The 22404-nt window shown below is 39.6% G+C and overlaps 1 protein-coding gene across 2 annotated transcripts in view; it reads left to right on the plus strand.

Moving 5' to 3' along the window:
• Positions 1-8046: 8046 nt before the first annotated feature.
• The window catches only part of RALA (RAS like proto-oncogene A), a 59997-nt gene continuing 45639 nt past the window's right edge, over positions 8047-22404 (plus strand). Inside the window, exon 1 of one of the 2 annotated variants that reach the window (XM_019710245.3) lies at positions 8047-8317. The gene's annotated coding sequence lies outside the window, so the exon portion shown is untranslated. Of the gene's footprint in view, positions 8318-8478; positions 8619-22404 lie in introns of those variants that run through there. The other variant, XM_019710247.3, reaches the window with a different exon arrangement.

Below are 22404 nucleotides of genomic sequence, written 5' to 3' on the forward strand. Positions count from 1 at the left end.
TAAGGGGGAAAATTTAACAGAGCCCAGTGATTGAGTGGATATTGAGAGGAAGACAGAAATTCAAAGTGAACATTTAGATTTCTGGCTTTGGGCCCTTGGTGTGTGATGGCATCAGTTCGTTTGTGCATGCTGTGTTTGAGGTGGGTGCCTATAAAACACCCAGGAGACATTAAGCAGGGAATTGGATATTTGGTTTTAAAGCTTAGGAGTGAGATTGTGGCTAGAAGTCAGCAATGTAGAGAAAATAAAAACATGGGCATAGATAAGATCATCCAAGAAGAATGTGTAGACTAGACTAGAGTGATGAGTCTTAGAATTCCTTGGAATGGCAATATTTCAGCAAAAACAGAAGTGTCCAAAAGACAAGGATGAATGGCCAGAAAGGAACAGTGAATTGTGGTGTTACAGAAGCTAAGATTGTTTCAAAAAGGAGGCAATGGTCAACAGTTCAAATGTTGTTGAAACATTAAAAATTAAGAGATATCATATAATAGGGATGATATTGGTGACTTTTTGGAAATAGTTTCACAGCAGTGTTGGGAATGGAAAGCTTGACTACAAATAATTGAGGACTCACTTGGAAATGAAAAGGTAGAGATGGCAAGCACAGAAAATGCTCTCAAAAGTTTATCTTCAATGAAAGGAAGGAGAATTTGGGTAGAAGCTAGAGGGAAGAAAAATAATGTAAGACGATGACAATTAAACAAATGGGCATGCTAATGGCAAGGAACCAGGACTGTGAGAGGTTGAAGACACAACACAAAGCGAATAATTGTTGGAGCAAGGCCCTCAATAGCAGAGGAGTTGAGATCCCAAATACAACTGAATGATAATGGCCTTCTCTTGTGAAAAGAATGAAAAAGGAAGGGATAGGTATGGTTCAAAAGTTGTAAGTTTGATTAAAATGATCAACCTGTACTATCTCATGTAATTTTTAATTCTTATAATAAACTATATAGTGTATTTTTTATTTTTGTTTTTCTTCTTTTCTTTTTTACAGTGTAAGTACTTTAAAAGGCAGAGAGTAATAGAATTTGTTCAAGTGTCCTGCTTATTAAAACAATTTTCTCTGACTCCCTAGGTTAAACCACCTAGATTTATGGGTTCTCACCAGTCATTCCTTCTTTTGTAAGGTGCTTTGCAAAATGTCTGAAAGATAGTAAATATTCAATAAATGCTAATTTAATTCCCTTTTCTTAGCTGTCTCTGGAGTTAAATAGTTGCTTCACTGATGATTTTATCTGATTCTTTCTTCTGGCTTCTCAGATCGGTACCTTCTGGTCTAATCCAGTCTACATACTAGATCTCTCCTGACTTTATAAATACCTTCTGTCTGGTCTATTCCTACCTCTACCCTTTCCCAGGACAAATCAAGTCATGTGTGACAGAATAATTCATTTTAATGAAGTATATTAAAGACTAAATTAGTATTCAGCATGAAGATATGAAGGTATTCTGTGTGTATGCACATACATACACAAGAATACAGGAGTCACTAGAAATTGATGCTGGGTATATGGGAAAATATTGCAACCTATAAAACTGGAACAAACAAACCCAAAAAATGAAAATGGGTATCAATTTTCATAGCAACAGATGTTGACCAAACACATATTTTTACAGACCTTGTCAACATGTATCAAAGAGCCATTAAAAACATTGAACTGATTTCTTCATTTACCAGTGATGAAAATGCATACTTTTATATATAGTTAACAAGTATAAAAACTTGTTCAAGGTTGAAAGACTATGAAGAAACCTATAGAGAAATAGAGAAATTAAATAGAATCAAGGATATCTATTACCTCATTCAAGGGAAATATTTCATTTGGAAGATAAGTCCAAATAGACAATGGCTTCTAAAAATACTTGATTACATAACAATAATAATCAATTTTGGAACTAATTCTGTAATAAGACAAGGTAGAATATATCATCCCATGTACCTTAACTATATCTTAAATAAAAGGATATAAAAATACTACACAGATGCAAATACAAATTTTTACTTAGTATATTAATATTTCTCTTAATACATCGAAAATATTAAAAGAAACAATATAGACATTTTTTCAGCTATACAAATTCAGAGTTTCCATGGATAAAAAAGGCTGAGGATTCCACCATTATTTACATACTTTTTTTTCTACATAGAAAATGTTTACATCTAATGCATTCTACCTAATTTAACCCTGGGCAAAGTGAATGCTGGAATTAGACAATGGAGACTTATTTGTTAACACTTACATGTACTTGCCATGTGCCAGGCATTGTTCTAAGCACTTTACAGATATTATTAACTCATTTAATCTGAAAACCACGTAGTAGAATGTTAAAAATAAAAATAATAAAATTGCTGTCTTCCTCTCCACCTTTCCGTCTTACCCCATCACATGCAGTCAGTAAAAGAACAGCAAAAGTCCAGTGATAATAACTTACTTTGGCTCATAAAATTCGAGTTAGTTTCCAGCTCTATTTAAGGTTCTGCATGACTTTGGATAAGTTACTGAAACCAAAACTTCTCAAACCTGACTGGTGATCAGAATTCACAGGAGGGTGTTACAGTTACCTTGGGCTTTACCCAAGACTCTCTGATGGACTATGTTTAGAGTGGGACTTGAGAATCTGAATTGCCTTTGAAGCTATACAGGTGATTCTGACAAGCAGCGATGCTTGGGAACTATTATTCTAGTAGGCTCATCCTCTAATCCCGATAGAAAAAAATATGAAAATATGTGATCCACAAGGGTGGATATGAAGGCAAGCATTATAAAGACCTAAATTGTCACATCTCCACTCTTTCTGGATTCTCATTAGAGGGGGATGACAAAAGGGTCATCTAGAATATCTGCATCCAAAAGAAACATTAAGAATGGTATACCGGTGAGTGTCATCTATGGTACCTACTTAGCCTATCCCTCCAAGGCCTGAGGCCAATAAAAATGAAGCAGGAAACTGAGGCAATGGCCTCACCAATTTGTTACAAAATACACAAAAACAAATGCTCTTTACCTGAATGCGCAGAAAAGACGCACACACACTTAAAAGTTTTCGAGGTGATTATATGGGTTTTTTCCCTTAAATTATTTAATCATTACAATATATTTATTTTCAGCCCTAAAGTATTTAAGTACTTATGCCTGATACCATGAAGGATACAAAGATGAATAAGACTAAGTGCCTGTTTTCAAGGCAGTGAAGATACAGTCATAAATATAAGAAGCTTAAAAATTTTAAGTTTGGCTGAATTTTAGAGATTCTGCAGGCAATTAATCATATGCATATTATAAACCATACTATAAATACATACTCTCGCATAACTGTCATATCAAGCTGGTAACCCTGGTATAAAGTACTAGAAGGAACAGTGCATCTGAGTCTCATGATAAGAATTTGAGTTTGACTCTGCTACTTCGTTGTCATGCAGCTGCCTGGCTGGCTGTCCCCTCGTGCCTACCCCTAAAAAGAAAGAAGAGTCTGTGAGACCATTCCTTTCAGGGACATTGCTTCACCTTTATGCCATCTCCTTGTTTGGCCCCAAAGGATGGCTGGCTTGCCAATGAAGGGTAAGGTTACTCAAGAAAGGAATGACCTAAGACAGGCACAGTCATGTGGGGACCACCAGGAGAATTCACGGGGTTGACAGAGGTTGGCATAGACCCCCACCTTCCCCCGTCTAAGGAGAGCTTCTGCCTCTGTGGCTGTATTCCTTCCCACGACCTGCTTGGGAAGTGATTCTAGATGTGATAACATCAGTTCTCCATCTCAGCAAGTTTCAGCATAAAGGTTTTGTCCCCTGGGGAGGTACAAACAACAATTACTAATACATCATGGGACTTTCGACAGGGAAGAGTGATTGGTTTGAACCAGTTTTCTGGTACGGTGTATGAGGCTCACAGATGTAGTAAAAACAATGCTACTTCCTTGTATGTACATCAATAAAAGCCACAAGGTGGCCCGATTCGGGGCTCTAAGTTCTTTGGGGCTGTGAGACCCTTGGCCTGTTTCAAAACTTTCTTGATTTCTGTTTCTCTCTTAACCCTTTGCCACACCTTCTCGTTCTCTCACTGCCCATGTTGCGCTGGACGCGACACTACTTGACAATTTGTAGCAAGTCTTTAATCTCTGTCTCTATTTTTTTTTTTTGAACAATGCTTATCTCACAAAGTAGTGAAAACAAAATGTAATAATACAAATATTAAGGTGTCATAAACAATGCTCATAATTCTATTAATAAAACATGTATTTTGAGTTGTTTTTCCCCAATAGTGACAAATTGCTATTAACCAATTACTTTCTTGTCTGGCCTCTAACACACCTCAGAAGTTTTGTTGTTGTTACTACATGTATAGTTAATATACATTCATAATATTTTTATAAGTTGGTATATGATAAGTACACGTATAAATATATACATATTATATAACCACAAATATATTTACATGTGTTCATATATGCATACACTTTTCAAGAGAAATTCAGAAGCCACCAATCTAATGGGTAAAATTTCATCTATTTTAGGGATAGACAGTGGATGAAAAGGGTCCTACTGAAAGTAACCTTCCCAGGCGATCTGATCAAATCCCTAACTGTGCAGGTCATGGTGGCTAGTCACACCCAGGTATATAACTTTTTTTATCTTCGCTCTAGGCAGGTGCTGTCCATTATTCTCATCCATCTAGGTTAACGCACCTTTGAAATAAATGTAACCACCTCAAGAGAGAATATAACCTTAATTCTCCTGTAATCCAGTCCCACCTGCTTTCTCCCACTTTCGTGCAATCTTCCTTACATTCCCTCAATTTCAAATGCATAAAAGAAACTGCAAAATTGTCAAATCTCTGGAGCATTTGAGATCTTGCCTCCCAACAATTGTCAATTTGGCTCAAATAAAATTTTATAAAATCTTTCTATAGTTTCGGACATTTCTTACATCAACATGACATTGTACAAAAATCTCACGGGACTATATGTTTTTGTATTTCTGGTTAAACAATGATGGAAATGACAGGAGCTTCACAGGAATGTTCACCTTCATGATGATTCAGACAAACATGTTAACTGCATATAAATTCTTATTATTCTGTAGGGACATGAGTAACACTTTTAACAGAAATTTTCAGTTCAATAACAGCAGCGAATTGTTAAAACTGAAACATGATTCTAACAAAAGTACACCTACCATATACTTCTCCCAAAGTATTTATTAGCTATAAGTAGCAGCAAACTTAAGAATTGTAGTAGTTACTGAAACTTCTCTCCTTTTACATTTTACTCAATCTGTCTTTTAAAATACAGGTTTGATCATAGATAAAAATTAAACTTACAAATCAAGAAGAAATCTTAACACAGAATCTTTCATGTCTCTGTTTCAACATCTTTGAGTTGCCCAGGCAGCAAATCTAGGAATGCTCATGAGTTCTACTGATATTAGTGCTAATTATTAACATGCATTTACAATTATGCCCTTCCATCCAAGTACTTCAAAGAGCTTATAAAGCATTAATTTCTTATTATAGTATCTCTGAGAGGCAGGCTGGTACAAAGCTATATCTCTATCTTAGTCAAAGAAACTAGGTCTTAGAGAGGGTAAGTGACTTTGCTATTGTCATACAATGAACAATGAACAAAAAAGGGACTCAGGATCATTGTTCTCATTTCCTGTTCAGTATATTAGTTCAGTATATTATTCATTATATGGTTAATATACCTAAATGTATTTCTATTTTGGGAAAATTGAAAATAATGTATTTGAATAATCTGAAAACTAAAGATATGTGAGGTCCTCATTTTTCATGTTCAAAATGCTGCAGAATAAAAACTAAGTCTTTGATACTGTAGCTATTATTTATAGGGCTTTTGCTATTTGTGGTTTTCTGAAGTGTCTGCTCAAAATATGCATTCTATTTCTGAATGCTTTAAGACAGATTCGCAAGGCTGTGAACAACCAAGACGCAGCTGAGACACGCTGATAAATGAATTTAAAGTTGTCTTGCATTGTGTTCCCATTGCTTATTTTTGAAGTCATCCTCCTTCTAGTTCTCCATTCAGCAGATATTTGCAGGACTTATTCAGTCCTTCTCAATCCTTCATCTGTGGCCAGCATGTCCACTGTCAATGATTACATTTTTAAAACCTTTTTATTAAAATTATATTTCATTTTATGAATTTATGACGCTATACTATTTATCACTGTCATATTCAATTCTCTGTAAGCCTAACCTTTATGATCCTTAGACCATTAGCATTTGATTAGCCTACGGAGAGGCATGTATCAGTACATGTGGGTTTTTTAAATGTAACATTTAAGCAATTTTCCTAAGAAAAGGTAGGGAGAAAGGAGAAGTGGTTTTGAAACTGCTCAGTGAAGTGAGACTGCAGTCTGCCTGGATGTGGTAATACAAACCTGGAGTGTTTCTAAATTCAGCCTAGATCCTCTCCAGAACTCTGGATCCATATAACAACTGCCATTAGATAGCACCATTGGTACTTCAAATTCACCAGGTCCAAAATGGCACTCATTTTCTGCACCCCCTCACCCATCCCATCCCATCCCAACCTTTCCTTATCTCATTTGGTAAAATCTATTGTAATCCTCCTCAAAAAGCAAAACATGACATCATTGCCACTCCCCTTCTCTTATCCAGCACCTGACCCCAGCCATCAATTATCAAAATCAGTTGATTTGGCCTCCTGAATATTTTAGGAATCCATCTTTGGATACTGGCTGCCACTCACATAATGGTCCTTTTATCCTTTTTCATTTCTGCGATTGCATGTCTACAAGCTCTTTGCTTGCTGTGCTCCTCCCAGCTAACCTGCCCTCTACCTACAGTTTAAATTGTACAACTATCCAGGGACATTACTCCACTTTAGTCATTGCGTCGCCATGGTTGGAAAGATGGTTCTCATCATCTGGCTCCTGACTGCTTCTCCAGCCTCATCTTTTTCAGCAACTCAGGTTTGAACTTTTAAGTTCTGTAATCACCACTCAGATTTCTCAACACACATTATTTGTCCCTGTGCTGCATGGCCTGTCAGGATATGGATTTGCCATTCCATCCCCTATTTTTTTGTGCTGGGAAACTCCTATTTATCTTTAAAATCTAACGCAGTATCGTCATCAATTCTTTCCTCTGTATACCGTTATATACCATATTCGCAATCATAATTATATGCTTCCATGTCTGTCTACCCACTAGACTGGGCATTCCTTGAACGGGTTGTGCAAAGCACGGGAGTTGGTACTGAATTTGGGGGCGGAGGGAGATGAGAGAATGTCAAGAGATAAGGGTCTGCAGCTGCTAACGAATGTTAGGCAAACCTTCTATTTCAAATCTGTGAAAGGATTTAAATAAAGCAATCGATTTTGTTGAACTACTTCCAACTTAAGCTACCAAATCACAGGGTGGGACACCAGAATGAGCTCAACACCACACCAGACCCAAAGTGCCCTAGGGGGATTGAGACCCTCAAGTCTCCAGACCACCCGCGGAAGCGAGTTCTCCAGGGATCAGCAGTTAGACGTGAGGCCAGGGGCAGCCAACGAGACCCTCCAACCAGGGCAGGCGATTGATCAATCCGGTGACCAGCCACATCGCTGGCTCCACTCCAGGAATCCCCGGCCTCGAGACGGAGCGACCTCCATACTAGGACACCCCGGGAGAAGGGGCTGCCCCTAGAAGCAAGATGGCGGCCTTCGGTCTCCCCCTCCTTTCCCCAAGAACTCCCTTTAATCCCCTAGAAGAGAGACAAGGACGTCGCGGCACCGACGCCGAGATCCGGGGACCTCCACGAGGCCGCGGCCACTCCCGGGCCCCCTAGGAGGTGACTTCACCTCGTCGGCCGCAGGCAGCTGTGGGTCGGGCCGCCCGAAAGGCAACGCAACCCGCCCTCAACACGCAGAGGGTGGACACGGGGAAGCCCACGCCCTTCCAGCCATTGTTCTCCAGCCCGAGCCCCCCATACCCTACTCTCCGCCCGAGGACAGGAAGTCCCTCCCCCTGCGGCTCCGCCCCGTTCCCCAGCGCCCCGGAAGGGATCTGCGGCTGCTGCTGCAGAGCCTTGGGGAGGAGGGTGGAACTCCCTCGAGCAGGGCGCCCGAAATCCTCCTCCTCCTCCTCCTCCTTCTCCTCCTCCTCCACCTCCTCCTCCTCCTCCTCCTGCCGCCCAGGCTCCGCGCCGCCGCCCGTCGTACTCCTCCTTCTGCCGCTCCCGGCGCGGAGCCTCCCGGAAAACGGCCGAGCACTCTACGGCCGAGGTCAGCTCAGCCGCGGCTTCCGGAGCCCTGGAGGCGGTGGACTGGTTTGCGGTGCAGGTGAGCGATGCCCGCGCGGGCCGCTGCGGGAGCGGCGGGGGCCATCGAAGGGGCGGCGGCGGGGGTGTGTCCTGGCGGCGGCGGGCGGAGGCCCTTGCTTAGGGCCGGCCGCCGAGATTGCACATCCCGTATTCTGCCCGAAACGAGCTGCAGGAAGAGCTGGAATTCCGGGCGCCGTGTTTGCCGCTGTGCGGGCGAGTGCACCCCGGAGAACGGGAGGCTGCGGCGAGGTCCCCCGCGCCGGGTACCTGCTCCGAGTTGGCCTGGTTGGAAGGTCACGCCGCACCTCTGGCCCTAGCGCGTAGGTCCGGGTCTGGGCGGTGCCCGCGACCTGGGGGTCCCGCCGCCACCGTGCTTCACTCCGTCTCTCTGCCCTCGTCCCTTTCTTTCCACTTCTTGCCTGTACTAGAGCAGTCGCTTTTTAAGCATCCCCGCCAAGGTTTTGGGCTAGTTGAAGGAATGGCTTTTTCAGAATGAAGTCATTAGATTTTCCGCGCTGAACCGAATAGCCGGTCCTGGGGTCTTGCACGGGTTTGGCCCATATTCGCGTAACCCAGCCTCTAAAACGGGGAAATATAGATGTTTTGAGTGAGGGGGTGTTTCCTCCGTGGTTTCTTCCTGAAGGTCTTCCAGTGGAAGACGTGGTTTGTATGCGTTAGCCTGGGTATGTGTGGTAAGTGGGCGGGGGTGACCAAGCACAGAGGTGGCAGTGTTGTTTCAAGGTTTAGAGAGAATTAAGGAGTTAACTGGCCTTTGCCCGGAAACCAGAATGTCCAGACTTGTGTGAGCTCATCCAAGTGTCATTGAGGTTGTGTGAGAACTCCAGTGCCACGCCCTACTGGAGTGTCAAGCTGAAAAGCACCTAATTTACAAATTGTGTTTGATGGTGGTGGTGGTAGGGGAAACCTTTACAAAACATGGCGTAAGTTAATTCTGGTCTTGAAAGTAAATTGCAACTTTAATCATGTTCCCCAAAAAATTGGATAACAAATTTCATTAGTAAACTCACTGTAGAAGGCATTTCTTTTAGCTTATGTTTACTAATACATTTAAATGTATATTGGTTTATGTTTTTCTGTGTATTAATACAATATTATTATATAATGACTGTGGCTCTAAAAACATTATTTTTAGACGTTGAATTTCTTCAGGGCAGAAGCCATGTCTTACTCATCCCTGTGTTTCCATGCTACCTGGCTTAGAACACAGAAGTTATTCATTCTTTCTTCGCTGAATGAATGAATGTGTAGGTGATCTCACAGTTGCCTTCCCAGAGTCATTTATTTTGGGTTAGGTGTTTTGTTTGTTTGTTTTTGTTCCAGTTTGTTGATACATACAGACTTTGCTGTTCTCAAAATACTGTCCTCACCTGCAAGATTAAAATTATCTGTAGGGTACTGTGATTGAGGATTATAATAACTTGTATTCCATTGGTAAATGTTTACCACTTGAGCATGTTTGTCCAAGGTTATCAGGAGATTTTCTGGTGATAGTAGATTTAAGTTTGGAGTTGATAACCATAGCCTACCGTAATCAAAAAGAGGAAATTGGGAGTTACCGCTGTTTGGGAAATGTGGTGCATCACAGAATTGCTTATCGGGGCTCATTCTTCCCCTGGATACATGAAATCCTCTGACATCCTGATGTGACCTTGGCATGATTTACCCACCAACAGCCACTTTCACATTTCTTTTCAGAGATTCAGATCCTGTTCTCTGGTGTGTCTGCTGAGTATGCAGTCATCTGTATCGTCTATTTTGAAGCAATTCTTCATACAACACTGTCTTCGCAGGGCTTTCAGGGGAAAAAGGGCTAATTATAAGAAACAATATTTTCTACCATTGTGTGGGAGATAATTTTTGTCTATAGGTGGTTGGGTTATTTTCACTTTATGGAGATCCAAATAAAAAAGTGCTTATATCTTTCCTTTCCAAATGTCAGGTGGTGGTCCTGCACTGGTTTTGCAAGCTCAGCTTCTACAAAGCGTAAATAAGTGTATCAGTATCACTTCATGTATATGTGTGTGTGTTAGTGTATATATACTTGGAACCCTTACGTAGATGGGTGGCAAAGACAGTCACTTTAAAAATACTTTAATAAGAGGCTGTTAATGAGGAAAAATATATCATTTAGAAGAAGAAGGGAGACAGTACATGGTTTCCATTGTTTTATAAAATGTTTTAATTTTTAGACACTAAAGAGAGGGAAGCCTGCAATTTATCTCATTGACATTACCACTGTACAGAGGTCAGATTTCCCTTTTTTAACCCATCAACCCTCCTGATAGTAACAGTTAACGACTTCTGAGGGCATTGGTATTGCATTTAATCTTAAAAGACTGAGGAAAACGAGATTTTGATTGATCTGAGCTTCAGGAAACTGAAGACACTGATCTCAGCACTGTTGGTCATCAAGTGGGGCCTGAGGTTACTGGTGACCCTGGCCAGGTGGCCTCAGGCAGTAGCCAGTTTTCTGTTTATCTCTGGTGTGCCTACAAATACAGCATTATCACCTTCTATGGGTGCTGTGATTTAAAAAAAAAAAAAAAGGTTGGGCATTGTTCCTGTAAGTGTCCTGGAAAAGCAGAGTATTAGGAACTCTGGTGTTTGATGACTGCTTTTTGCCTCTGACGTATTTGAGATTTGAGAGAACTATTGGAAACCTAGTTGTTCCTGAAAGCATGTTGTTTTTACTTTCTTTCACTAAAGGAGACAGTGGAGGGAGAGGTTGTAGGGGAGTGGAAGAATGGTAAAAGAAGCAAAGGTGTAGTGGGTTTGTTTTTACCATCTCAGATTATATATCATTTTCTCTTTGGGTTTAATATGGAGTCTTAAAGAGGGCAGAACTCTTGTAAGGGTCTAATTGCTATTCAGTGCTAGAAGAATTCTCTGCACTTTCCTGTGCAGTTTTGTTTTTGTGGTTTTTTTAATGCATTTTTTTTAATTGGGGAAGGGGAACAGGACTTTATTGGGGGAACAGTGTGTACTTCCAGGCCTTTTTTTCCAAGTCAAGTTGTTGTCCTTTCAGTCCTAGTTGTGGAGGGCATAGCTCAGCTCCAGGTCCAGTTGCCGTTGCTAGTTGCAGGGGGCACAGCCCACCATCCCTTGCGGGAGTTGAAGCAGCAACCTTGTGGTTGAGAGCCCATGCTCCAACCAACTGAGCCATCCAGGAGCTCAGCGGCAGCTCAGCTCAAGGTGCTGTGTTCAATCTTAGTTGCAGGGGGCGCTGCCCACCATCCCTTGCGGGACTTGAGGAGCTGAACCGACAACGTTGTGGTTGAGAGCCCACTGGCCCATGTGGGACTCGAACCGGCAGCCTTCGGAGTTAGGAGCATGGAACTCTAACCGCCTGAGCCACCGGGCCGGCCCTGTAGTGCATTTTTAAATGGGCTTAATTTGAAGGATGTGTTCATCTCTTGGTTTAAAAAAAGTATATAGCTATGTAAAATACATAGCTTTAAAAAAACGCAGCTCATTATCTAGCCTTAATTAGTAACAGTTATTCTTTGTTTTTCTCTTTAGCTCTAAGACACCTTTCTTACTACCTTATTTTACTCGTAAAGATTTGGTTATAATACAGAAGAAATTAAGTTAAAGCTCTGAGTTTTTAAAAGATTTGTGAACAAATTTTAGAAAAGTATACCTGAAGGTGAAGACTTCATTCCTCAATGTTAAAAGGGTAGTCTGTACAAGCCAAAACAAGCTTCCATAAATTATTATGATGCTGTTCTTAAACAGCTACTCCTGGATGAGATGCAGTAGACATAATGCTTGACACAGTAATTTCTTTGAAGTGTACGATCCAATTTCATTGCTGAATTCACTCATGGAAACTAAGTATCACCGTTTGACAGTGTCATCTTGAAGAATAAAACAGCAGGCTTGTGAAATGACTTCTCCCAGATGCATTGTGAAGATGGGGCACAGATCCCTGGTTTTCACAAAAATCGTAATCTTGGTTGTCTCAGCCACAGGATCTCTTCTGCTTCCTCAAGCAGTTGAGCAGCTAGCATAGTAATCTAACCCATTGAAATTGGAGGTTGCTGCACCGCTGAGTGGTCGCAAGTGCTTCAGTTCAGCTGCACTGTCTAGGTCTGCTCTGGATTGCTGCAGCAGCTCGTTAACCTCTGGTTGGCTCTCCTCCTCCCATCTTTCTCCATACTTGGTTAGAGCAGTCGTGATCCTCCCCTACTTAAAACCCTTTTATAGCTCCTCCTTGCTCATTAATAACAACCAAATTCCTTTTACCCTTAATCTCATAGACAAAATCTTCAAGATCTTCTCCTTCCTTAACCCAGTAGCCTCATCTCTTTTCTTCCAGTATATTCCGTTCCAGCAATACCAAGCTTCTGGAATGCTAGCATTTTCTCAGTCCCCCATTTCGTTGTCTTCCCAGACTTTTAGCCACTCCTTTCCCCAGTCTAGTATGCTCCTACTAGTCCTTCAGAACTCAGCTTAGGTTATACCTCTCCAAAAATTGTATCTAGATTGGATTCTTTCTCTCAACCCCATCCCTCAAAAAAACCTGAAAACAAAAAACAACCAAGACTGGGCTGCTCTTATGTGTTGCCATAAAATCTATCACAGCATTTACTATCCTGTGCACAGCGCCTCATTAGCCTGTTGTAAATTTCATTGACTACTCTCCACAGTAACCTCATAACTACACTCACACATACACGCTTCACAGGTCTTTATCAAAAGTTCCCAAACTTTCTCAGTTCACAGCAGCCTTATTATGTCAGTAATATTTTCATAGCGTCCCAAAGAAACATGTAACAGTTTAATGTCTTAGATAGTTAGGTCCAAGCAACTTAATAAGTATTTATGTCCTAACAATTCAGAAGCTATTTGGGAAAAAAACACATTAATTAAATAACTTACATTCTTAACTGGGTAGTATTCCATTGTATGTACCATGGCTTATTCAACCAATCTCCTATACTCGGATACTTAAGTAATTTCCAATATTTTTAATTACAAATGATTTTATAATGAAAAACTTTGCATATGTGTATATTTGTATTGTTGGAGGTATGGCTTCGAGATAAATGTATGTATAGATTTGTTAGCTCTTGCCAAATTCTTCTCCCTGTGCAGTTGTACTATTTTGAATTCCCACGAATAGTGTATGAGTGCCACAATCTCACCAACAGAGTATGTCACCAAGCTTCAGATCGATGAGAAATGGTTTCCTGGTGTAGTTTTAATTTGTATTCCTTGTACTGCAAGTGAATTGAACATCTTTTGTGTGTTTAAGGACTATTTTTCATTTATTTATTTATTTATTAATTGGGGAATATTGGGGAACAGTGTGTTTTTCCAGGATCCATCAGCTCCAAGTCAAATCGTTGTCTTCAATGTAGTTGTGGAGGGTGCAGCTCACTGGCCCATGTGGGAATCGAACTGGCGATGGTGGTGTTATGAGCACCGTGCTCCAACCACTGAGCCAACCAGCCACCCCTAAGGACCATTTTTTACAATATTAAATTGATTGTCTGTTCATGTTGTCTACTTTCTAAATAATTTTTGGTCTTTATTTCTTCAGTTTTTATAAGTTGCTTATATTTAAGAATCTTAGCCTTTTAACTTTGACATATTGCAAGTATTTTGCCCCCACTCATCTGTTGGCATTGCTTATGTTGGTTTGTTTTTGCCATGCAAAAGTTTGTTTTTGAGTAGTCTGAAATTTATCGCATTTGGATTTTTAGTCAAAGTTAGAAAGGCTTTTCCTACCCCCAGGTTATAGAGGAATTCACCCATGCTTTCTTGTAGTACTAATAGAGTTTCATTTTTCAGTTAGTCTCTGATCCATTTGGAATATATTTTGGTATATGGTGTAAGGAATGCATCTAACTTTATCTTTCTCCACAGTATTATCCAGTTGTCCGGTGCCATTTTTAAAAATAATTTCCCCCCTTAATCATACAAAAGATTTTTATATGTAGTTGGGTGTATTTTATCCTGCTGGGTTTCCTGTCCACACACAAGTGCCACACTGGTTTAATCATAGAGGCTTTGCAGTGTGATTTAATACCTGGTAGGACTAGTACGCCATTACAGCTCGTCCTCTTCAGTATTTTCCTTGCTATTCTTGCATGTTTTATTTTTCCATATGAACTTCAGCATCAATTTGTCTAAGTCCATTAAAAAGCTCATTGTTATTTTCATCGGGATCACATCAAACTTATGATTTAACTTACAGAAAACTGACATTTTGATGATATTGAGACCTCTTGACCTAGAACAAGCGATGTCTTCATTTTTTTAAATCTACTTTTGAGGAATGGTTTATAGTTTTCTTCATGTAAGTTTTGAACATTTCTTGTTAAATTTATTCATAAGTAGTTAATCTTTTTTGTTGCTATTATAAATAGAATTTTTGTATTAATTCTATCTTCTAACTGGTTATTATTCATGTATATGAATATTGCGGACTTCTGGAGTTTTCCTGCTACCTTGCTGAATTCTTGTTTGAGTTCATTTATCATTGCTGCTCTTAGACTCAGATATACTGTCATATCACCAGTAGATAGAAATTTTGCCCGTTTCTTTCCAGTGTTTATGCTTCTCATTGTTTACCTCATCTAACTGCATTGATTAGTATCTCCAGAACAATGTTAAATAGCTGTACCACAGTGTCTTTAGTAGATATGCTGATTGCTTTATTGTGTTCTGTGGATATACAAAGATGTACATTTGTATATTAGTTTAGCTATGGGTATGTGTTTCAAAGACTGCAGTCCTTCACACTCTCTGTAAGAGATGCTTAATGGAGATTGACATGGTAAGAGTCAAGATAGGTTGACTTTCTTGGTGGGCAGCAGCAAAGTACAATGATGAGCAATGTAAGACTGCTCCGTGGTTTCCCAGTGCGTACAACCAGCCCTGAGTTTTGTTCCGTTCTTCCGTAGTCTTGCGCTCAACCAGCCGTGGATGCCATAGGGTGACCTCTAGGCAGAAACTGCCGTAGGTCTGTGCAGATCTAAGGGTTCCCTTCTAGGCTTTCACAGTCTTAAGTGGTTTCTGTGTTTTGCAAATGAGTTAGGCTCACCTTGTGTTGATGTGGTTATGGCTTTGCTCAGGGCTGTAGGTTGAATGGGAAGGCAGGTTTATAGATGAGTTTATCGTATCCGTTGGGGTGGTCTAGAGTACACAGCTGTGGGGGGTTCTAGACAAGTTTGTAGGACCTGGATCATCTGACTTCGAGGCAGTTCTTTCTCCAGAATTCATTTATGAAGACCCAGTTCTCTGGCTGAAAGTGATGTGTTGGTGTGGAATCAGATACTGGCCCAACCTGCACACATTCCATCCATGTGCAGCTATGGACGGTGTTCAGTGTTCAGTCTCCCAGCTTCTGGAGAAGGTTTTTATTACAGTGCCATCTAATTCATCCAGAAAGTTTAAGTAGCGTACTCTCTGTACATTGTTTTTCAAGTTTATCTGGGCCCGTGTGTGCACTCCTAACCCACATCTCATTGTCTATCTCTGCCAGTCTAAGTATTTCCTTTCCCAGGAGTGCTGAGTGGTTGGATATTTATTAATTTCTTGTCCCTTATGCTGAGGAGCTCCTTTCTAGAAGTTTCTGCAATTCTCAGTTCATGGCCTGTTGTCCATCTTCACTGTCCCAAGAGTGCTGGTAGGTGGGGTACTTAATAATCTCTTTCTGTCCTTAGGCTGAGGAGCTCTCACTCACCAGGAGAGGACTCTTGGTGCATGGCCAGTTGTCCATCCCCACTTTTCCTGGCATCCATGTTATCTCTTACTCTCTGGGTGTAGCTTCCTAACTGACATGCCATTCAGCCTTGGGGGGTAGGGGGCTTCCCTACCTGGAAGACCCTTAGGTCTCATCCTCTGGCAGGTATATGCTGCCACCCTAATGGCAGGGCTTGGTTATTAAGAGGCTGATCTTTTATGTTCCCTCTTTTTCCCCGTTACTTCTCAAACCCCACCATTTTAGTCTGAGGACAGTCTGTCTCCCCTCATCTTTCTGCCTAGCACATTTTGTCTGACAGAAAATCCCCATCCTCTGACAATTCAGGATTCTAGGACACCAACCCTGGTCTCTTAATGCTTAGATTACGGGTAATTTTCCCATTACCCTATTAGTCACCAAGGTTTCCCTACATCATGTGTCTAAATACTACAACTAAGATAATTCTCTATGCCTGTTACTTCATTTAATTTTATTTGCTGCTTGTTGTTTTTAGTAGTTTTCTTGGTCCTTCAGAATAAAATAAAACTTGATCATTTGCTCTGTTTATCTCTTATCCTTTGGTTTGGTCTAGATCGTAAAACACATTCCTGACTTTCTGTTTTATTTTGTTTTGAAGTTTATATTTATTTGGTTAAGACTGTTTGAACTTTTTGTACATTCTTGGTCATTTATATTTTTTATTTTGTGAATTACCTTTTTACGTCCTTTGCTTATTTTAGGGAAGTGGAAGGCTGGATTTTTTTTTTTTTTTTTAACAAATTTTATTGGGGAATATTGGGGGACAGTATGTTTCTCCAGGGCCCATCAGCTCCAAGTCGTTGTCCTTCAGTCTAGTTAGGAGGGCACAGCTCAGCTCCAAGTCCAGTCGCCGCTTTCAATCTAGTTGCAGGGGGCGCAGCCCACCATCCCATGCGGGAATTGAACCGGCAACCTTGTCGTTGATATCTCGCACTCTAACCAGGTGCGCCATCCGACCACCCCCAAGATCTCCCTGTTTTTTAAAAGTGGGTTGTCTTCTCATTATTGAATCGAAATAGTTCTTTGTGTTCTTCAATAGATAAAGCGATTTGCAGAGATTTTCTCCCAGAGAATGCTGTTTTTTGTGTGATGTTGTTAACTATAAACCCTGCTCTGTTTTTCTAATTTGCCATGGGGCTTTTTTGAAGGGTTGGAATAAAAGTTAAATCTTCTGTTCTTAATTCTTCCATGTGCCTAGTACTGAAGAAATCAGTAATGACAGTAATAGTTACTTTCATCTTCATTCTGCAATTAAGTGGTGAGCAAGGTTCCTTCTTTTTCATTTTTATTTTTTTTAAATATAAACATGCCAAAAAATTTAATAATTAAAACATTTTGCATACGAAACATAGCATCAACTCTGTGCTTTTTTCCTAGTCCACCTTCCTGTTTTCTTTAACAGAAGTGATGAAACACTAAATTTTGTGTTTATTATTGCCTTGCCTTTCAATTTCCTAGCCTTTTTTTCTTTTTCTTTTTTTATTAGTTTCAGGTGCATCTATCTGGAGACATCCAAAACTCTAATTCAAAAAACTTTATGCACGCCTATGTTTATTGCAGCACTATACACAATAGCCAAGACATGGAAACAACTGAAATGCCCATCGGTAGACGACTGGATTAAGAAACTGTAGTACATTTATACTATGGAATAGTACGCAGCCGTAAAGAAGAAGGAAATCTTACCGTTTGCGACAATATGGATGGACCTAGAGAACATTATGTTAAGTGAAATAAGTCAGAGAAAGACAAATACCATATGATCTCACTTATATGTGAAATCTAAAGAAAAGAATAAATGAATGAACTAATCAGAAACAGTCTCAGAGACATAGAGGAAAAGTTGAGGGTTGCTAGATGGGAGGGGGGTGGGGATAAGGGGGAAAGTGAGGGGATTAGAAAGTACAGTCAGTAAGCAAGGTCCCCTCTTAACCATGAGAAGCAAATAGGGATACTATAGGTATTAGGGCGCTTTCAGTTGCAAGAGCCAGAAATCCATTTAGGCTACTTTAAGCAAAACAGGATTTTGCTGTTTTTTTGTCTCCTGCCCTCAGCTCCGCTTCCTTCTTCATCCCAGTGGCCTACTCTCTTTGTATGGCTGCCACCTTCATCCCAGTGCGGTTCTTCCCTGAGGAGCAGAAAGAGGCAGCCTTCCTCACTATCCCTTCCAGAAAAGCCCAAGGAATGGAGTGCTCTGGCCAGCCTGGGTCTCTTGCCCTGCTTTCAGGGAGTTAGAGCAGCCTGGTCTGCAGCCCTGTTAGAATGCAGTAAGGAGAGGGATGAAGGGTGCTGGCCAGACAGATTGTCACATGTCTGATGCTTTAGGAGCATCGTGCCACTTTTGGCCCCCTTTTATGAAATTAAACCAAAAGTAATAAGTAGAAGGTTAATATGTGGAGTATTTGGAAGAAATCATGTTTGTTATCTGATTAACTCTAAGTTAGCCTTCACTGATAGCACTTTTTCTTATCTAAACAAAACTCGTGTGATCTTTGGTTTAAGCTAAAACATTCCACAGATCTCTTTTCGCCTCCCTTAGAGGCGGGGATGACAACCTACATTGACAGTGATAATTATTTGATAATTGTGGCTGGTTTTTCTGTACTTCTCTTGAGTGTTCCTTTATGTAGTTTTCTTTAGCTCTCTGAGTGGGGGTTTTACCAACTGTCTTGGAGTTCCTACATTCCTACAGATTGCTGAAATCAATTTTTATAATTAGTTTCCTTCTTCTCTTTCATTTACTTAGACTCTCAAGCTCTGTCAGTATCCATATGTTATGTGATTCATCTTTGAAATGATTTTTTTTAAAGTAAGTATAGTTCGCAGTTTCTTTCTATGACGTTGGGTATATGATGTGTGTGCTGATGGTGACGATGCTGATTTTCCTGCTCAGAAATGGAAACCTTTTTTTTTTTTTTAGTAAGTGCTAGTAGCTTTATTATGGAACAGAAGTAAATTTTATCACTTGACTGTCTCTTATCTACACTCTTAATAGACTGATATAACTGGTATGTTAATACTGTCATGAAAGTGAATAAGTAACTTCGCATACGGTGTGGCTGTTGCATTGCTTCCATACTCTTCAGGATTTATTTTCAGTGTGAAAATTAAATGTGAAAATGAGAACTTCTGGTTTTGGATTTTCTATATATCATCTCTCATAGAGTTAGAATGGGCTTAAAAGGTCATCTAGTATATTCTTCCACCCTTTTCAAAAATCTCAAAACTACCCAGCCCCTACCACTTGTCATGGTATTGTATAAATCTGCGTCATTTTTAGATTTTGATTTAAAAATCCATCCTTGTTTCAAACCGAAGTCTGTTGTTCTGTGACTTCTTTTTGTTCCTGATTTGCTCTCTGGAGAAGCACTTTGTACACAAACATATTTGAGCACTTGTTAGGTAGGAAGGTTTAAAAACAAACAAATAAGAAAAAACAGCATACTTTTGAGCATCCAAAGTAGAAATGCAAGGTCCTAGCACTAAAGACTGTTTGTTATGCATCGATTCTCAGGAGAGTAATTAGGCCATCACTCAGAGCCTGCTGTCTCTTACTTAATATCTGATTACAATGTGCCTGGTAGTTTGCTTCCAAACGGTTTTGAGGGGTGAAGGGATGCTGTGGAAGCAGCATATAGCAGTAGGTAGTGATCGGTGAAGGACAAGTATGAAAAGAACGGAGAGGCAGAAAGACTGTAAAATGACGATAGGAAAACTCAGAGTTCCACGTTCTAGGGCTGTTGAATCCAGGAAAACTGCCCTGAATTCCTAATAGCCTCTGAGAACAGGATAATTATTGACTATTATGATTCTGGGCTGTCAGTTTTTTAAAAAAATCATTCAGTAAAGTTGAGGAATTTGAGAGATAAAATTTTGAACTCAAAATTTTTGTCAAATACATTTCAAAAATTAAAATACTGTCTTACCCAAATGCTGTTTCTGATGGCTAAATTGCATGTTTCTCATTGATTATTGTCTTTCGGGGATATTTCCATGATTATTTTTTAATGTGTTTATGTTAAGTATTAGGTATAATAAGGTACTTGTTAAATTGTAGGTATTTTTACTCACTGATGATTGATTTAGGGAGGTAATCTATGCAGTGAGAATTTATCATTTCTTACAACCTTGACTGAATTACCAGGGTTTTCCCATCTTGGATGTGTTAAGGTTTATCACAGCTTGACTTCCCTTTATGTTTTACAACATTCTGGCCCACTTCCCCTGCTATCAGTTTTTCAGTATTTAGAGAATATTATTAGGCTAAGCGAAACATAGTTTAAATTTTCATATAAAAATACATGTGAGTACTTTTTAAATTATCTAGTTAGCGTTGCTTTCTTTTAGATTGGGAAGTAAAGGAATAAGATTGTGTTACTCCAGAAATACTTTAGGTTTCAGCCTTCATCTTTTCTTCCAAACCCCAGCTATTCGTTTGGTGGCTGTTTTGCTGTAAGTAGCCAAATAGCTACTGCCCTTATGAATTTAAACTATGTAATTTTATTACACGATTAAATCTTTGATACAAATATTAACAATTTTTTCAATTAAAAAAAGATTAGTTAAAATGTATAAGTCCATAAGTGCAAGAATATTTATGGACTCTCTTTTTGGTTGTTTAAAACCTAGCAGTAATCCTTTTCAGAGCATTATTACCATTGAGGACTGTAAACTAGTAAGCTTGTCGGTGCTTTTAGTGACATTTTAGTAACTTCATATTAAGAAGTTTCATTGTGCAGTGTGCATTGTATGTCATTACCTGACAGATTTGTGCAAAATGTGGAAAACCCAGTTTCTGCTTATAAATTACTTTTTGCTGTTTCTTTACATTGATAGATTAAGAAATACGATACAACTAGAAGTTTTGAAAACTTTCCTAAACCTTAAAAATGTGAAGTGCTCTTTGTTTAAAATATTGAGATTGTAACATCATTTGAGGTCAGGACTTGGGACTCATTTTTCAACTTAATGTCCGTGTAAGGTGTTACCATAAACATTAAAATACTAGGTAGGGCCAAGGACAAACAGCAGGACATTTCCTTGTTGCAGTTTATTTATGTATTAATCTGTAAACCTCTTAAGTCTGTATCACAGTGTGGAGCAGAGGTGGGGCAGTAGGGTTCAGAAAGCAGCTTTCCATTTTAAGGCAGTCATGTATGAAAGTACTTTTGAGATCACAGTTTTACTAATACTTGTTTGCTTCATTCCCAAACTGGGACTTATTGGCAATAATAGTCTCACAAATAAAATGAGAAAGGGCAGAATGATAGTAATTGAGGTTTTTTTTAACCTTTAGAAATTATAGTTTGATTGTTTGCTTTTTCTTTTCTATTTGAAGCTGATAGATACCTTTTATTGTTAGCAGTGTGTAAAGCTTTGAAGAGCAGTATAGGACATTTTGGGGGGACTGCATGCTGTGGTGAGGTGAGCATAGGCCTTGTTTAATAGAACATTTGTTGGATGAATAGCACGTGTTGCGTGCCAGGCATTGTGCTAGATGCATCCAAAGCTACAGGCACCTAACCTAGGCTTAAGGAACCAGAGGTGACCGCAAGAAGGATGGGAAGGAGTTTGGTGAAGGAGATGGTTCAGGTTGAGTTGGATGTTGAGTGTTCAGGACCAGGGAATAAAATTCATACAGTGGCGATAGAGTTAGTGTGATGTATTCCTGAGGGATGAGAAGGGTGAAGTGAAAAGAGCCTGAGAGGAGAGGGCTGGGAGGACTGTAGGCGGATCATAGAGTCTCTTGTGTCAAGCCCTTGGGGAGCCATCAAAAACTTTGGGACACATTCTGATCTCCAGCAGTGCTTCCGAAATGATCTCTGGTGAGGGACTGCTTTTAAAATTGTCAATGCTTAGCAGACTGATACTGCGTAAAATACAGTTACAGTGAATTACTAGAAAAATGAAATTTCAAAAAGACAGAAAGCAAGCCCATTTTAAAAATTAGATGGAACAGACATAAAATTACTATCAAATTCTCCTCTAAGTTTTTTTAAATGTTCTGTCAAATTTTTTTTTCCTAGTCATGAATTGGTTATGCTTTGAGTACCTTTGCTACAGAGGAGTAATCTCTTTGATCATGTGCCCCATCAGTACAGAATTCTAGAAACTTCCACGTGTGTATTTACTTTAAAATCATGTACATATACTACTGTACAGTTATACAGTGTACATTATAAGCCATAAAGTTAAAGTAATGAGAGGTTATATAAGGTATTTTAAAATTTTGTTTTTAATAGTATAAAAATACTTTGCACTAGATCACTTTAGTGACAGTGTAGTTGAATGTGCTTTATTATAACTTTTCACACAACAAATAATTAGTATGTTAAATCCTCACATTGTACACA

This window comes from Rhinolophus sinicus, chromosome 4 (genome assembly GCF_057876585.1).
Source record: "Rhinolophus sinicus isolate RSI-liver-muscle chromosome 4, RSI-T2T, whole genome shotgun sequence".
NCBI classification, from domain to species: Eukaryota; Metazoa; Chordata; class Mammalia; order Chiroptera; family Rhinolophidae; genus Rhinolophus; species Rhinolophus sinicus.